This window comes from Nyctereutes procyonoides, unplaced genomic scaffold (assembly GCF_905146905.1).
Source record: "Nyctereutes procyonoides isolate TBG_1078 unplaced genomic scaffold, NYPRO_anot_genome, whole genome shotgun sequence".
Lineage (NCBI taxonomy): Eukaryota > Metazoa > Chordata > Mammalia > Carnivora > Canidae > Nyctereutes > Nyctereutes procyonoides.
The window spans coordinates 30,981,916-30,997,488 of NW_026575142.1; the positions used below are offsets into that span (position 1 = coordinate 30,981,916).

At 37.3% G+C, this 15,573-nt stretch overlaps 1 pseudogene; it reads left to right on the plus strand.

Annotated features, from left to right (window-relative positions):
* Nucleotides 1-7,500: 7,500 nt before the first annotated feature.
* LOC129498323 (guanine nucleotide-binding protein G(I)/G(S)/G(O) subunit gamma-10-like) lies at nucleotides 7,501-7,706 on the plus strand (annotated as a pseudogene).
* Nucleotides 7,707-15,573: the final 7,867 nt, after the last annotated feature.

Below are 15,573 nucleotides of genomic sequence, written 5' to 3' on the forward strand. Positions count from 1 at the left end.
TTAAATCCACCTTATTATCAAAAACATCCTGACCTAATTTCATAGGACCATGTGACCTCACAGTCCTGCATTCCAAAATCACTGCAATTAGCATTGTCATCCTAGGATCTTGCTTAAATATTCCTTGCTATAATATAATTTCATGTCCTGTTCTCAGAGTGGCCTTTATTTTGAAATTTTGCCAAGAACACCATCATCTGGGTGTTAGAGTTTGATTAAACATATCCCCAAAGAATGTCTTTCAAAGGATATAGTTGACCTGGTTTTCATTTATAAAACACAAAGTAGCATATGCTTTGAAATGACAATAAATCACCTTTAAATTTAGATTTAAAAATAACAAATTATTTAGTCTTAAAATCTGAGCAGGGAGAGAAATACTTCCTAGAAGGAATCTTGTGGTTTATCTATGTCATATATCTCTGGGGCACCTGGTAGCACAGTTGTTGGTAGGAGAGGACCCCAAAAGTCTAACTACCATAGCTCATGATTTTCTCATCACTGCTGAATCTTTGGACTTTAACCAAAGCTTCATATCTGCCCAGTTTCTGAGTTGATTAGAGAGTATAATAGTAGCTTCCAAGGGACCAGCTGGTGAGATCTGATTGATTTTACAATATCTGGCATGCTCAATGCCTTGAGAATCTTTTGTCTAGAGAACCGCAGCCTTTCCTCTGAAGCCCACTTGTCTAGTCTGTACGGCTGGCTTCTGTCTGTATGTCTTGGCATCTGCTCTAGACTTGGATTGACCCTGCTACCCTGCCAAAACTTTCCTCTCTCAGGGAGCTGGAACTCTGTTTGGATATACTCCCAGCTGTTGCTAGAATCATCTAGAATTGTGATGCCACCCACCTCATCACACAGAGCATAATGCTGCTTTGAAACTACTATTATGTCTCAACAATGACAGCACATGCTTTGGGATACTTCCCACAATCACCATCAAGCTCAAGTTAACCATACTCCTAACCTATGTGGGTGAATGCTGGATCCTCTCATCCTCTCATTCTGGAGTCCACATTACAGTAGAGTTAGCTCCTCAACTCTGGTCACTATTTCCTATTCCTTTCCCATTCCCCTGACGTGCTATGAAGATCTCAGTATGCTTTCAGCTCAGGCTTTATACGCTATGATATGTTGATCAATATAATTTTTTTTAAGTATAGATAAAAGGCTGAGAACTACATTGATTCAAGTCAACTGTATGTTTCTGCTGCTTCGTCTACCTGCATATCCAGTGAGATTGTAGGCAACGAGCAAAGTGTTCAGAGAGAGGCTATGCATTCAAACATAGAGGCCATGAAGATGTTTAAGATGCTATTTTGGTCCTGAATTTGAGAAGCACTGAATACAGCCACTCCTTTGATACACACTTGAATTTAAGGTGGGTCAGCTAATAAAAGCTCTTGAAAACATTACCAAGATAACATCACATTGTTATTTACCATGTAATGCTCCCACAATACTTCAGGGCAAGTTTAAATTTTTAAATTATTTATCATTCTGTACTTGCTGGTTCACTCATCTTTTTTATCATGTAGATTATTTTTTTAATTTTTTCAATTTATTTATTTATGATAGTCAGAGAGAGAGAGAGAGAGAGAGAGAGGCAGAGACACAGGCAGAGGGAGAAGCAGGCTTCATGCACCGGGAGCCCGACGTGGGATTCGATCCTGGATCTCCAGGATCGCGCCCTGGGCCAAAGGCAGGCGCCAAACCACTGTACCACCCAGGGATCCCCTATCATGTAGATTAAATCAAGAGTTGATCTTATGTGAAAGAAGTTCCTAGAAGTAAGGAAGAGGAGGCTATAAATTGTATTTTTAGAGAAACTTCTTTCCTCAAGATATTTAAGAGTATAAAAAGAATCTGTGTAGAAATATTTTATTAAATTTTATGTGAATAAAATTCACAGGAGAGTGAATCATTAGATTTTCTGCAAAACCTTTCTAGCATCCTATGAAAAGATACAGCTACTATCGACATGCCAGTGATTAGGAATTATGGTTTCATCCAACTAAATTCTCACTTAGCCATTTTTGAGCCAGGACCATCGGGAATGCTCCATCACTTTCATATTTACAGATAAATATGCCAACCTCCATTTTTTTTTATTGCAAGACAATTCTTTTGAACAGTGACACATATTAAACCCCTTTGGGAGTGGAGGCTCAGTAGTGTGGCTCAGTGAGTCTAATTTGGATTCCATTTTCTTTGGTTCTAGGGAATTGGGAAGATAAGTGTGAAATTACTTTGATTCCTGACACCAGTTGCATAGATTTATTTCAGTGATTGATTCAAAGATCACATGGTTTTGCTAAGCACTGCAGCCCTGCATCAATCTTCAGGAGAGCTGAAACTGCCATTGATTCTGTCCTGCTGTCTTAGGAAGGAAATGCTGAAAGACTGCATCCAGGCCTTAATAGGCATCAGCCAAGTTAATAGTTGCTTCAATTGCTGAGCAATGGTGAGGCATGAAAAGAAGCAGGTCCAACACATTTCACAGTGTTCTTTAAACAAAAAGCCTTCATCTACTTTATTTGGTCAATCAATTTAAATTTAGATGTAGAAAATATGAATGATTACTGCAGCCAAAAATAAAAGGGATGCTTACTTTGGGAAACATTTAACCTTAAACAAGTAACTTGACATTTCTAATACCCTACTATTTTGATGTATTGGGAGTATGTGTCAATTATTATTTCTTTGTTATTTTTAATTACAGAGGAAGTGTGCACCATTGTAAAACATTCAACATAACATAGAGACTTATAAGGAAAAAAGTAAAATCTCCACCTGCTCCCTAAAAAATCTCGGGGCGGTTTGGGATTTAAAGAAAGGGAGAGAAGACAAAGATAAATACCACATGACTTCACTTATATGTGGAACTTAAGAAACAAAACAAACAAAGGAGAGAGAGAGAGAGAGAGAAGCCAAGAAACAGACTCTTAACTATAGAGCACAAACTGCTGGTTACCAGACGGGAGGGGCGTGGGGGATGGATGAACTAGATGATGCGGAGTAAGTGTGCACTCGTGATGAGCACTGGGTGTTGTATGGAATTGCTGAATTACTATATTGTACACCTAAAACTAACGCTGTATTTTAATGTTACTGTAATTAAAATAAAAGCTACCTAACTAAATAAATGAAAATGAGAGAAGACAGAGATTCAGATAATGGCAGGTACAAATTTCACTCTACAAAGTCAAGCATACAGAAAACCATAATTTTCTACAACCACTTGGTGGGTAGTAGGAGCTCCCAGGTTGTTGAATCGCTGCTTCCCCTTGATGACACGCTACCTTCTTCCTTAGAGTTGGGCACATGGTTGTGAGCTTACAAAGTGCCAAAGCAACTTGTTCTTGTCCTTAATCCTCCCACTGTGGGATCTACTGAAATGTCTCTTATCTTCTTGTGGGTGGTAGATTCAACGAGGTCCGTCCCTGCAGAGGCTCTGGCAGTCAGAGGACTTCTGATATCCAGTTCATGCTGCCATTGGACTAACAAGAACTACTGTGAATGTCCCCTGGGTGTACAGGAATCCTACCTTGGTTCCTGCATCACTCTGGAAGTCCTGACTTTGGAAGCTGACTCAGACCCACCTCCCCAGACACACCACACAGTCACTTCCCTGAAGAGGGGTCCCATCCTCCTTTGGGTTCCTTAAATAAACTAGCAGGTTGTCACCACTCTACCCTGATCTTAATCTGGCTTTGCTCCAGGATGGCTGAAGGATGGGACTCAGAGTCTCTTCCTCACAAACCCTTTTCTATCAACATCTCTTTGCTTACCATGCAATTATCCTCCCCCTTTCTCTTTGATGAGGGAAGTGATGGAAGGTGGTATTCTCTGACTTCACCATGTCTTCCTCCAAATTTCTTCTCCATGTCTGCATCATTTCCATTTCTTCCCCCATAGTAAACTTGTGAAATTCAAAATCAACTACTTCTTTTTCCCCTCTTCTCTTTGCTATATCACTTCTGCTAGGCAGGAAGCAAAAAAGAGTAGCTGATTAGAGGAAGGTTAAGGCACATAGGAAAATATGGTGAAGGGTCAACAACTAACTGATAAATAAAAAATATTAATGTGATGAATTAAATATGAAATATTTCAAAACATTTAGAAAAGCATACACAGCACACTGCTACATAAACAATGGATTTTTTTTTTTGTAAAACATAAAATTATGTTAAGTGTATGGAGACAATTCTTCAACTTACTGTTTCTCTTGAGTAGTATGTTATGGGTATCTTTCAAGGGTATCCACACTGATACAAATCAATGTGAAATTTAAAAGCAACTGCCTAAAATGATGTACCCGTGGCTGAAATCAAGCCAGATTACAGCAACGCTCTTTGTGTCTATTATTTATGGTCCATGTCTACTCTAATTCATTCTACGTGGTCAGCACCCCTGTGGCACTGTCATTTATGTTCATTCTTGCTACTATCACCTTTGGATGTACCTTATCAACTATTGGGACACTCAGGTTGTTTCTAATTATTGTGACTTAAACAATATTGCATGAACATCTTTGTACACATTTCTGCATGCATCTTCACAGTATTCCTACTGCATAGATATCTAAAAGTGGAATAATTGGAGTGAAATGTATGAACATTTAAAATCTTCCCAAGTTTTTACCAATTATACACCTGCCAAGAGTGGGTATGCCCTTTTATCACACCCTTGCTAGCACTGAATATTATATATTTTTAAATTTTTCACCAATTGTTAGGTAAGTAATATTGGATCACTATTATTTTAATTTTTATTACTCGTGTTTCTAATATGACAGAGCTTATGTTTTCAAGACACTTTTATACTTTTTTCTCAAATTCACCTCTCTATTCTATTTGTTTGATATTTTATTAATTTGTAGGTGCTCTTTGTCAGTGATACTAAGTTTTTGGTATTTTATATATGTAGGGAATATTTTCTCCCAGTCTATCACTTATTTATGTATCTTGCCCCACATATAAATTTTATATTTCTGAAAGGTCATAAACATTTATCTTTTCCTTTTTAACTGCTGCATTTCCTGTGTTAGAAAACCTTCCATTTTATTTTATTTTTTAAAGATTTATTTACTTATTTTAGAGAGAAAGAGAGCAGAAGGACAGGGAGAGGGAAAGGGAGAGAATCTCAAGCAGACTCCCCACTGAGCATGGAGCCTGACCCAGGGCTCAATCTCATGACCCCGAGATCATGACCTGAGCTGAAATCAATCAGGTGGTTAACTAATCGAGCCACCTAGGTGCCCCCAAAAGCCCTCCATTTTAAAATTATTTTATAATATTTGGTTCTTACATTTAGATCTCTAATTTTTATAGAATTTCCTTGGACAAGATGTGAAGTAAAATGCTAACATGTCTTCCTCAAATTATCCCAACAGCTTTTCAAATCTTATGCTATTATTTCACAAGTAATAACTAGCATTTCTTCTTCCAATTGAATCTATTTGTCTATTTGAGAAAAATGCCAAAATGTTGCAATTGCTATAACTACTTCTTATATTCTGATATGTGTTAGGACAACTCAGAATTTATTCCTTTTTTTCCAAATATTTTTGGCATTTCCAGAGTGTTTTTCTCTTAGATTTGAACTAAGGATCTGTTTTTTATGATTATCCTGAAGTCATAGGACAAATATTAAAAATATCTACATATTTTCAAAGCTTGAGAGTGACATAAATAATAATTACTTGCTCTCATAGACTGGGACAAAATTCATCATTGGTGAAACCATTGGTGTCAAGTGCCTTTAGAGATGGAGGATAGGTATGTTTTGTTTATTTACTCCTATGTCTTCTTTATCTTATGTACTTAAGTGTATTTATTTTCATTTTAAAATTATTATATGATACAAGAAATTTTCTTCTGAATATCATGTTTTTGCAACTAGTATAATATGCTTACATATTCCATACATTCAGTTCTGTGATTTCATCTATAACTTAAGATTTAAGAAATTGATTTATGGATTTTCTAAGTGATTAGATAACTTCTCACTATGCTGTCTAATTATTTTACTCTGTTTCCATACAATGCAGATTTAATATCTAGTTTTAGGAAGTTATTAGAATTTTTGTTGACCCTAGCATTTGAAAAACTTCTGTAAAAACCACAACATCATTAGCAAATGATGTCAAGTCTCTATTTATTGGATTCAATGTTATATGTGACTGTGTCTATGTATGCATAACCAGTTCTAAGAGTTTTAAGTTAAAGGCTTCTAGAATTATTATTTCAATTTCTACTTGTATTTCTGTCAGTTTGTACTATATTTACACTGATCTTTTGTTATTCAGTATATGCAAGTTTATAGCTGCAAGAAGTACTTGGTGAATTGGCTCTTAATTAATATAAACTACTTTTTATTCACAAATATTTTTTCCTTAAATTCCATTTCATACAACTTTCATATTTCCACCCTGTCTGTTGGCATGTGTTATATTTTTTTCCATTTTTCTCTTTTTAACATATCTTTGTGTTTTGTCATACTCTTTTTCTAAACTTCCAGTTAGGTCCATATAAAATTCCAAAACCAGAGTGATGTTAAGAGCAAAGTTAAAAGCAAAGTTGCTTTTCTCACATTTTCTCCACAAATTTCCTAATGAGTTTTATAAAACGTCACATCAATTAGTATTTGTTTAATACCAAATCTAAACTAGTGGTATTTTATTTGTGGCATAGGATGTAGCATGAGATGGAGGGAGGCAGTGTAGTAGGTAAATCAGCTAAGATGTACATTTTAGATGATCCTTGACTTGAAGGGGCATATCTGCTATAGAAACAGAAAGAACAATTAAATGCCAATAGTATGGAACTTATCATTTGTGTGATATTCAAACAAGAAATATAATGCTTACCAAAATAGTTGGAGAAAAACTTCATGGATCATTTTAGTGCATGAAAGGAGGACTATTTAGTCAATGTTTAAATAGCATAAATTAAAAAAAAATTCTTTCAGCTATCCATTCAACAAACATTGACTGAGCAATGTTTTCCAAGAATTGAAAAAGATGTTGGGAATATGGTAGTGTACAAAAGTGGCTCCATAAAATGAATCTTAGATCCTATCTGGACATTGTATCACCTGAGTAGGTATAAAATTACTTTCTATAACCAAGAAGTGAAGTGTTGGGTCATTAACAGCAGGAAAATTGGGCTGGGAGGCCTAGGAAAGGCTTTCCAAAGTAAGAATATTAAACTGAGGTCAAAAGAAAGGGTAGGTTATAACCATGCAAGAGGGTGGGAGGGAGTTTATTAGACAGAAGGAACAGTGTGTGCAAAGGCCCCATGGCAGAAAATATTTGGCTTGTTTTGCCTCTCTTTGAAGCTAGAAAGAAAAGAGAGATGGGTCACATGACATGAGAAGCTGTAGGAGATACACTACAGCTGGTTGAGATAAGCCTTCAAGATCAGGTTAGAGATTTTGTTTCTGGTCTTTGCAGTGATAGAAAACTTCTTGCCTTGGGAGCTCCGTGCCACAACCATGTCACCTGGGGCCCATATGCGTTCGGTACATGGCCTGGTGGAGCAGCTCAAGCTGGAGGCTAGCATAGAGAAAATCAAGGTCTTTGAGGTGGCTGCAGAGCTTCCATAGGCTGCGTGCAGAATGCCTGCAAGGTTGCCCTGCTGGTAGGTGTTCCAGCTGGAAGCAACCCCTTCTGGAAGCCCAAATCCAGGACTTTATTCTAAAGGCTGCTGGGAAGAAGTTTGCTGAGGAATGCTTTTAAGCGCAAAGTAATGAATAACTGCCTATAGGTCTCCAGGAAACATTTTTCTCCAACCAGAAGACCTTTCCTGTAGCTCAGTCCTATAGCCAAAATCCTATAGAATTGGTGAGTTTCTATTCAGAGTAGGGAACTGGGTAAAGGAATAGACTTTAAGTAATAATGACCTGGTTCTTTTGTAAAGTGCTTTCATATTTAGGACAAGCAAAAATGGTACCATCAAATACATCTTTCGTAAGTGAATTACTAGTATTTCTATACCTGGAATATTATGTTTGTTTTATTTACTGGATGTTTGCATTTGGGGAAGGAAAATTTTTTTGTTTGTTAAAAAATTGAACATTTGTAACTTGTTGTTCCTAAGAGTTTTATACCATACCAGAATTTGTTCTTTTCTCATGAATTTACATCATCTAAATGAAGATAAGCAAGTGTAAAACTGGGGGAAGAATAGGCTTCATTAATCAAATGATGTCCTGATTTTTGTAAATGAAAAGATTGTTTTATTTCTAACTCTAAATATGGGAGCTGTTTCTTAGCAAACTTGTTTGGAAAGATGCATATTGTGTTGTGTATCCGATTGCCCCATTCTGTGTATGAAGCTGACTTAGTCTTTGTGTTTTTAAGATCCTCTATAGTTGCGATTTATTTAAAAAAAAAAACTATGTTATTTCATGTCCTAAAAAATGTTTATATATGATCTTCAGAACATTACAAATGATTAAAAACAAAATAATATGAAAAAGAAAAAAATTAAGTGATAGGAAACCACTACCAAAGTCTTTAAATAGAGGAAGGATCTGAGTTTGTCGTGTGGGGAATTGACGTGATGGGTATTTGCATTTCGGAAGGTGGTCTGAGCTGGAGGGGGTCTCCCTGGCTCTTCCCTGTAAAGAACGGCCCGGGAGCACTGGGGAAAGCCAGGGGGAGGCCCTGCGGGAGGGGAGGCTGGAGGGTGGAGGCTGGAGGCTGGAGGGTGGAGGCTGGAGGCTGGCTTGGAGGACCCCTCGGTGACTTGAGAAACGACGTGACGACTCGGCGGTCTTGGATTTCCCACTTCAGCAGCGTGGAACCACATCCGCTCACAGGATTCTTGTGCGAGTTAAATGGGATAATGTGGCGAAGTGTCTAGTTCAATAAGCACTTAACAACTTTTTATCTTTTAAAAGTAAAGGGACAGAGAATGGACCATATTCAGTCCGAGCTGCAACCTCCTATGCTGCTCATCGCAGTTTCTATTTTAGATGTTTGGGAAAAGAAAGGATATGAGACAATTTGTCTCCAAAGACTTTTATCAGCTAAATGTGTTCTCTGGGTACAAGTCCGGCAGGCAAACTGGCGTTGTCTCGCATACCCCATCATAGCATGCATGTTGAGATGGAGATAAAAAATTACTGACCTGCTTTATGACAGTTTTCCACATTGTCTCCACACAAAACACGGGTGAATTTTCATTCAGTCTGACAACACGGGATGTGCCCTGAGCTCTGTGGTTACACAGCTCCCCCTCCGTCCCTACCCCCGGCCCTTGGTGTTTGCTCCCACTAGCTTCCTGGACCCTGCATTTATCCGAGTGTGTAACCCAGACATTTCTTTCACTAACACCAGTTGTTAAGCTGTCTGGAGTGAGGCCACCTGGGTTCAAACTCCAGCTCTGATGCTTATTACGTGACCGTGGAGAGTTACCTAACTTTCCTAAACTTCAGGCTTTTCTTATATGTTATATAGGAATATTAATATTTAATTTAAAAATTGTCATGCAGATTAAAGACATAACATATATAGCATCCAAAGTACAGTACAGAGCAACAGATTAGTGCTCATGACAAGATACCCAGGAAGTGATCAGACACTTTTCTTGGCTCTTCTGAAGGGTTTAGTACATACACATAAATATCTCCAAGAGTCCAGCTATTCTCAGAAAGCCACTCCAAGTAACCATTAACCATCACTCATTCCCTTGAGATTCCCTTAACCAGAGTTTATCAGTACTCAGCTACATATTATCAACACCAAATTTGAGCATTTCTAACTCATGTTTTCTGTTTTTTCCTCCAGAGGGTGACCCAAATCTAGGCTCTGAAAAAGTCTAGATGGGGCCCCCTTTAGGACTCCAGACAAGAGATGAGTACTTTAATGCAATTCCAGGACTCCCAAGAAGATAATAGTACTGACCAGCCACCCTCCTATCTCATTCATTTCATTTCAAGTGTTTTACTCCTGTAGTTATGTTCCTTGAGCTAAAACTTTGTCTCTTGTTTGTCAGACCTCGTAAGTTATCATGAAATATGAATAAGTTCACTAGAATTTTAAAAATTGTTTAAGGAAGAATTACATGTGAGAAGCAAATTCAAGCATCATATAAAACAAAGAAAATGTGTCCACCAGAGATGGAACTGGTGTGTGTTATAGAAGCTTTGCAAGAGATGCTAGCCTTTCAGGAAAGTTGTCTCTCAGGTACTTTCCAACTCTAAGTCTGACTCTGAGTGATATGAAGAAGAATTCAAGTTTTTGCTTAGTCAGGAGGCAACAGCCTAGTCCAAAAGACAAAAGATACTCCCATCCAGTGGCTTCATGGGCTCGTCTATCAAAAACAAGTCACCTGTGTCTATACTTGCCTAGTCACATGCTTCTGTACCTACCCGGTCGGCTGGGGCCAGAACTCTAATTAGACTGAGAAAGGAAAGCAGCAGTCATTCTAACACTGCCTGGGGACATCCTTTCCCATTTCTTGCACAGCAGACTTACAGGGTAGAAAATGAAATTTTTTTCTATATAGCTTGGTTTTAGCTCAGAACAAAAACATACAGTGCACTTGAGTTCTGTAAAATGCTGATTGTGATAGACCACATCAGAACCCATGATTTAGATGTGACATTTAACTCTCACCTTTTTCTTTTCTTTTTTAAGATTTATTTATTTATTTATGATAGATATATATATATAGAGAGAGAGGCAGAGACATAGGAGGAGGGAGAAGCAGGCTCCATGCCGGGAGCCCGACGTTGGGACTCGATCCCGGGACTCCAGGATTGCGCCTGGGCCAAAGGCAGGCGCTAAACCGCTGAGCCACCAGGGATCCCCAACTCTCACCTTTTTCTATACTATTTAACAGTTATGCAAATTTCTCTTACTAAAAAGGACAGAGGCAGTTGAATACAATTTAGTCCCCAAGCCAGCATCATGCATTTGAGGATTGCATCAAGTATTATTCAATAATGAGAAGAGTGATGAATGCACAATAAAGCACGAGAAGAAAAGTGTTTTATAAATTTATAAATTCTAACAGACACTTAAACTAAATCGGTCTTCTTGACAACAGATAATGTCACATATGGGTTGGGGGAGAAGTTACTGAGGCCAAGCTATTGCTAATTCCAGCATAAGGTGAGAAAAGAATCCTATTTGTTTATGAAAATGTGGAAGGGAATAAAGGAACACTGAATTTGCTAATAAGTGTTGATAATCTTAGGTCAAAATATATTTTCTCTGGTTATAAATTAGATTACTTTTAGAGCTTCCATTAAATTACTGGTATATAATATTTATTTAATTGTACAATACTAGTTTTAGTTGAATGAGGCTGAAAATATATAGCAATTGAGAAGTGCATCATATCTCTTAGAAATGTTTGATAAATATTGATGTAGAATAATGAATTGTATTTAATAAACTCCTCATACTTATGGTCAAAATCTATAGAAAATCTTCTCTATGGGACATTTATTTGGTCTCAGTGAAAATATTATGTTTCCTGCAGCCCTTACTTGAAATATGCTATAGAAAATTCAAGGTCCTCAGACATCTAGGGGCTCAGTGGTTGAGTGTCTGCCTTCAGCTCAGGTCATGATCCCGGGGTCTTGGGATTGAGTCCTACATTAAGCTCCCTCTGAGGCGTCTGCTTCTCCCCCCGCCTATGTCTCTGCCTCTCTCTGTGTGTGTCTCTCATGAATAAAGAGATAAAATTTTAAAAAATTTAAAAAAAATAAAACTCAAGGTCCTGAGGAAAGAAATCAAAGTGAAGAACATACTCAGACAAATTTCCAGTGGATGTCCATCAAAGCTTCTCCAAGTCAATTGTGACTGGCTAGTATTATAGAAGAGAGACATTTCAATGGTCTATGTGCTACTATATTACAAGATCAGCTTAACTTTAATAGAAAATGCTTTGGAAGACTGAACTGATATGAGTTCATCAAAATATAATAGACATCTGCAATCAAATTCCATCCAGGGAATATTCTGAGCACAATTTAAAGTGTGGACCAAAAAAATTTAAAGCTAGGGATACAGGACTCAATAATCTGTGGGAACCAGAACTCATCACCTAATACATCATCTGAAGGACCATCAGAGATCTTAGAGAAGCAATCACAGTGACAAAATTAGTGTCTGAGTTCATGATTTCTTGGTATCTATTAGTAGTAGATTTTAGCATGGATTATTTTGTTTCCATCATTTTTTTTAATTCAAACTGACAGATATAACAAAAAAAATTAGTAAGAAGGAGGGAGAACATGAAATAAAATAAAAAGTGAATACTGTAACATATACTAGAAGAAGCTTTTATGCTGCTGTTATGCTCTTTCAATATATATGAGTAATGATGAAAAAAAAATGAGAGACTTTAGTAGAAAGTGAGAAAAAGTTTTCACATTGCCAACTTGTCAAGCCAGAGATGATGATTGCAAGGACTTTTGAACAATTGCTACCTGAGAGACCTACTCTAACCTCTGAAAGAATAAGCCTTATTGAGCAAAAATGCACTTGTAGTAACCAAACTATCCAAGAAAGCTGAAGCCACCCTAAGTCTCTAATCTAGAAAGATTTAGTGTAAAAACTGTTTCACAGATGATGTAATTGTTGAGGAACAAATAGGAGAGTAAGGCAACAAGAAGGAACCGTTACTAACTCAACGACAGAAGAGAAAATGGCAGGTAACATCTATCTGCTGGGAGCCAGAGCCATGGCACAAACATCTTGGTCAGAACTGGCACCTCAGAATGAGAGGACTAGAGTTACAGAGAAGCAGTCACTGCTAAAGGCATCACAGGGAGGAGAAGGGGCAGAAACAGCCATACTTCTCTCCTCCTCCTGCTCTCATCTTTGGTCAACTCCTGCCTACCTATATAAGTCCACTTGGGCTGCCATAACAATTACCATAGATGGAGTGCCTTACGATACAGAAATTGTTTTCTCACGGATTTGAAGACCAGAAGTCCAAGATCAATGTTTCTGGTGAGATCGTTCTTCCTGGCTTGTAGATGACTTCCTTCTTGCTGTGTCCTCACATGACCTTTCCTCTAGGCATGAAGAGTAGAGGGAGAAAGGGAAAGAGCTCTTACAAACCTCTTCCTTATAAGAACAGTAATCCTATCACATCAAGTCCCCACCCTTATGACCTCCCTTAACCTTGTTTGCTTCCTTAGAGGCTCTAGTTCTAAATACAGCTACAGTGAGGGTTAGGGGTTGAATTATTTGGGGAGACACAACATGCCTTTGACCGGAACTACTGAGATGCCAATGGGAATGGGATCCTGGGGATGTCTTGAGATACAGAAAAGGTGGGGAAGGTGGAGTAGATCTGAAAGTGTTAGTTAGCCTGTACCACATCCCTGAGTATTATTTTAATCTGATTTTTTATTAAACCTTGAGAAAAAACAAATAATAGAATTGAGCAGACTTAAATATAAGTTGGTGAAATATGTGTTTCTTAATTACTATAATGGCAAATCACTGAATGCCAGTGGATTGAATAGCTGTGATCAAATTCTTGGCTACAGAGAATGGCTAATTTATTACCCCCCCAAAAAAAAGCCCCTCCCTCTAAATCTGAAGTTTTATGATTACCAAAGCATACAGAAATTTTATTTCTAAACAGCAAAAATTTGCCTGCCTGATGGAAAAAAACTGTTACAGAAATAAAATGAAAATAAAAGTTTCATTGAAAACATTGAAAAGTTTTCAATGAAAATAAAATATTCTAACAAACTGCAAAACATAAAAATAGGTTGGCTTTTGGGGCACCTGAGTGGCTCAGTCCATTAAGCATCTGTCTTCAGCTTAGGTCATGATCCTAGGGTCCTGGGATTGATCCCTGCTTGGCGGGGAGCTGCTTCTCCCTCTCCCTTTGCCACTCCCCCGCCTGTGCAATCTCCATCAAATAAATAAATAAAATCTTAAAAAAAATAGGTTGTCTTCAAGATCTCCTTAATTAGTCCCTCATCCTACCCATTCACATGCTGTTGACAAATACAGAAAACCAAAACTCCTCACTTAAGTAGGACCAAAAGACAAAGAAAGCTTATCATCATTGCTTGCAAAAGGAATAGATCTTTCATCTCAATCAGCCTAAATCTGAGAAGTCACACACAATCCAAACATGAATACACCAACCTCATTTCCAGTTAATATGCTGGCTTTGCAAACCTTCGTAGGAAAAATTACAATTGATTGCTCTGTAGGTCAATCAAGATACTTTTAGGTTAAACTCAACAGATACCGTTTCAGGTAGCAAAGGAGGAATGCAAATGGGTAATCAAAATCAACAATAATCAATTCATATAAACAATACAATGGCCCTTTGAGTGGGGTTTCCTAAAATACAGTGCCTTCCCATTTAACTTTGATCACCAATAAATAATCCAAGCCCTGGCAATATATGTCCAAAGCCTTTAAAAGTTCATATATTTTGATCCACTGATTTCATTTCTGGGAATTTAAAGAAATAAAGAGTCTTGAAAATATTTACACATAAAGATGTTCATTAAGTCACTATTTTTATATTACAAATCAGAAACAATCTAACATTTTTGATAATAGGCAAATGCTTAAAGAAGCCATGATAGAAAAAAATAATAATAATTAAAGAAAGAAGCCATGATAGAGATATAATAGACTGCTATATAACCAATAAAAACTGTGATTGTAAAGAAAATCTATAACATGAAACAAATAATACAAGGTACTATCAGAGCAACATTATATTGAAAAACCAGGGTGAAAATGCAGTGAATGTTAATGGTGGTTGTCTTTGAGTTTTAGGATTAGGGATGTCATTCTTTCTACCTTTCTACTTTTCTCCATGCATATATTCTCACCAACCATCTAATACTTAACTTTTTTAGAAAAACCCTAACATGCTTCTCTAGGTATTCATTTGCTAACTTGTTTTTACCAAGAGTAAAAACTTCACTCTTGCTTCACTCTATAGCAAGAAACATATGCATTATTAAAGTCTGAAGATTTTACTTAGAAATTATGTGGGAGGGATCCCTGGGTGGCACAGTGGTTAGGCGCCTGCCTTTGGCCCAGGGTGCGATCCTGGAGACCCGGGATCGAGTCCCACGTGGGGCTCCCGGTGCATGGAGCCTGCTTCTCCCTCTGCCTGTGTCTCTGCCTCTCTCTCTCTCTCTCTCTCTCTCTCTCACTATCATAAATAAATAAAAAATTTAAAAAAAAGAAATTATGTAGGATAGTAACATTTACTTCAAAAATAATTAAGAACTCATATAAAAAAGAAAACAATAGTGTAGATTATTCTATAAGAAAGATTATACAAGGATAAGAGAAAGGCTGCTAAAACCTAATTTGGTGTGGAAGATTAATTATTAGAAGGATTGCATATACTTGTCCACTAAATTATGCCTGACATTAAATCAAGGAGGAACAGAAACACTTTAAATCATCCTTTTGCTATTTCATGTAAATTATGAAAGTACATAGTAGATGAGAACCTTGTAAGACCACAATTTATTACTTTATAAATGAGAGCAGCAAGTTCGAATCATGTTTCAAATTCTCTTCTTAAGTCAATAATGTGACTTTTTTTT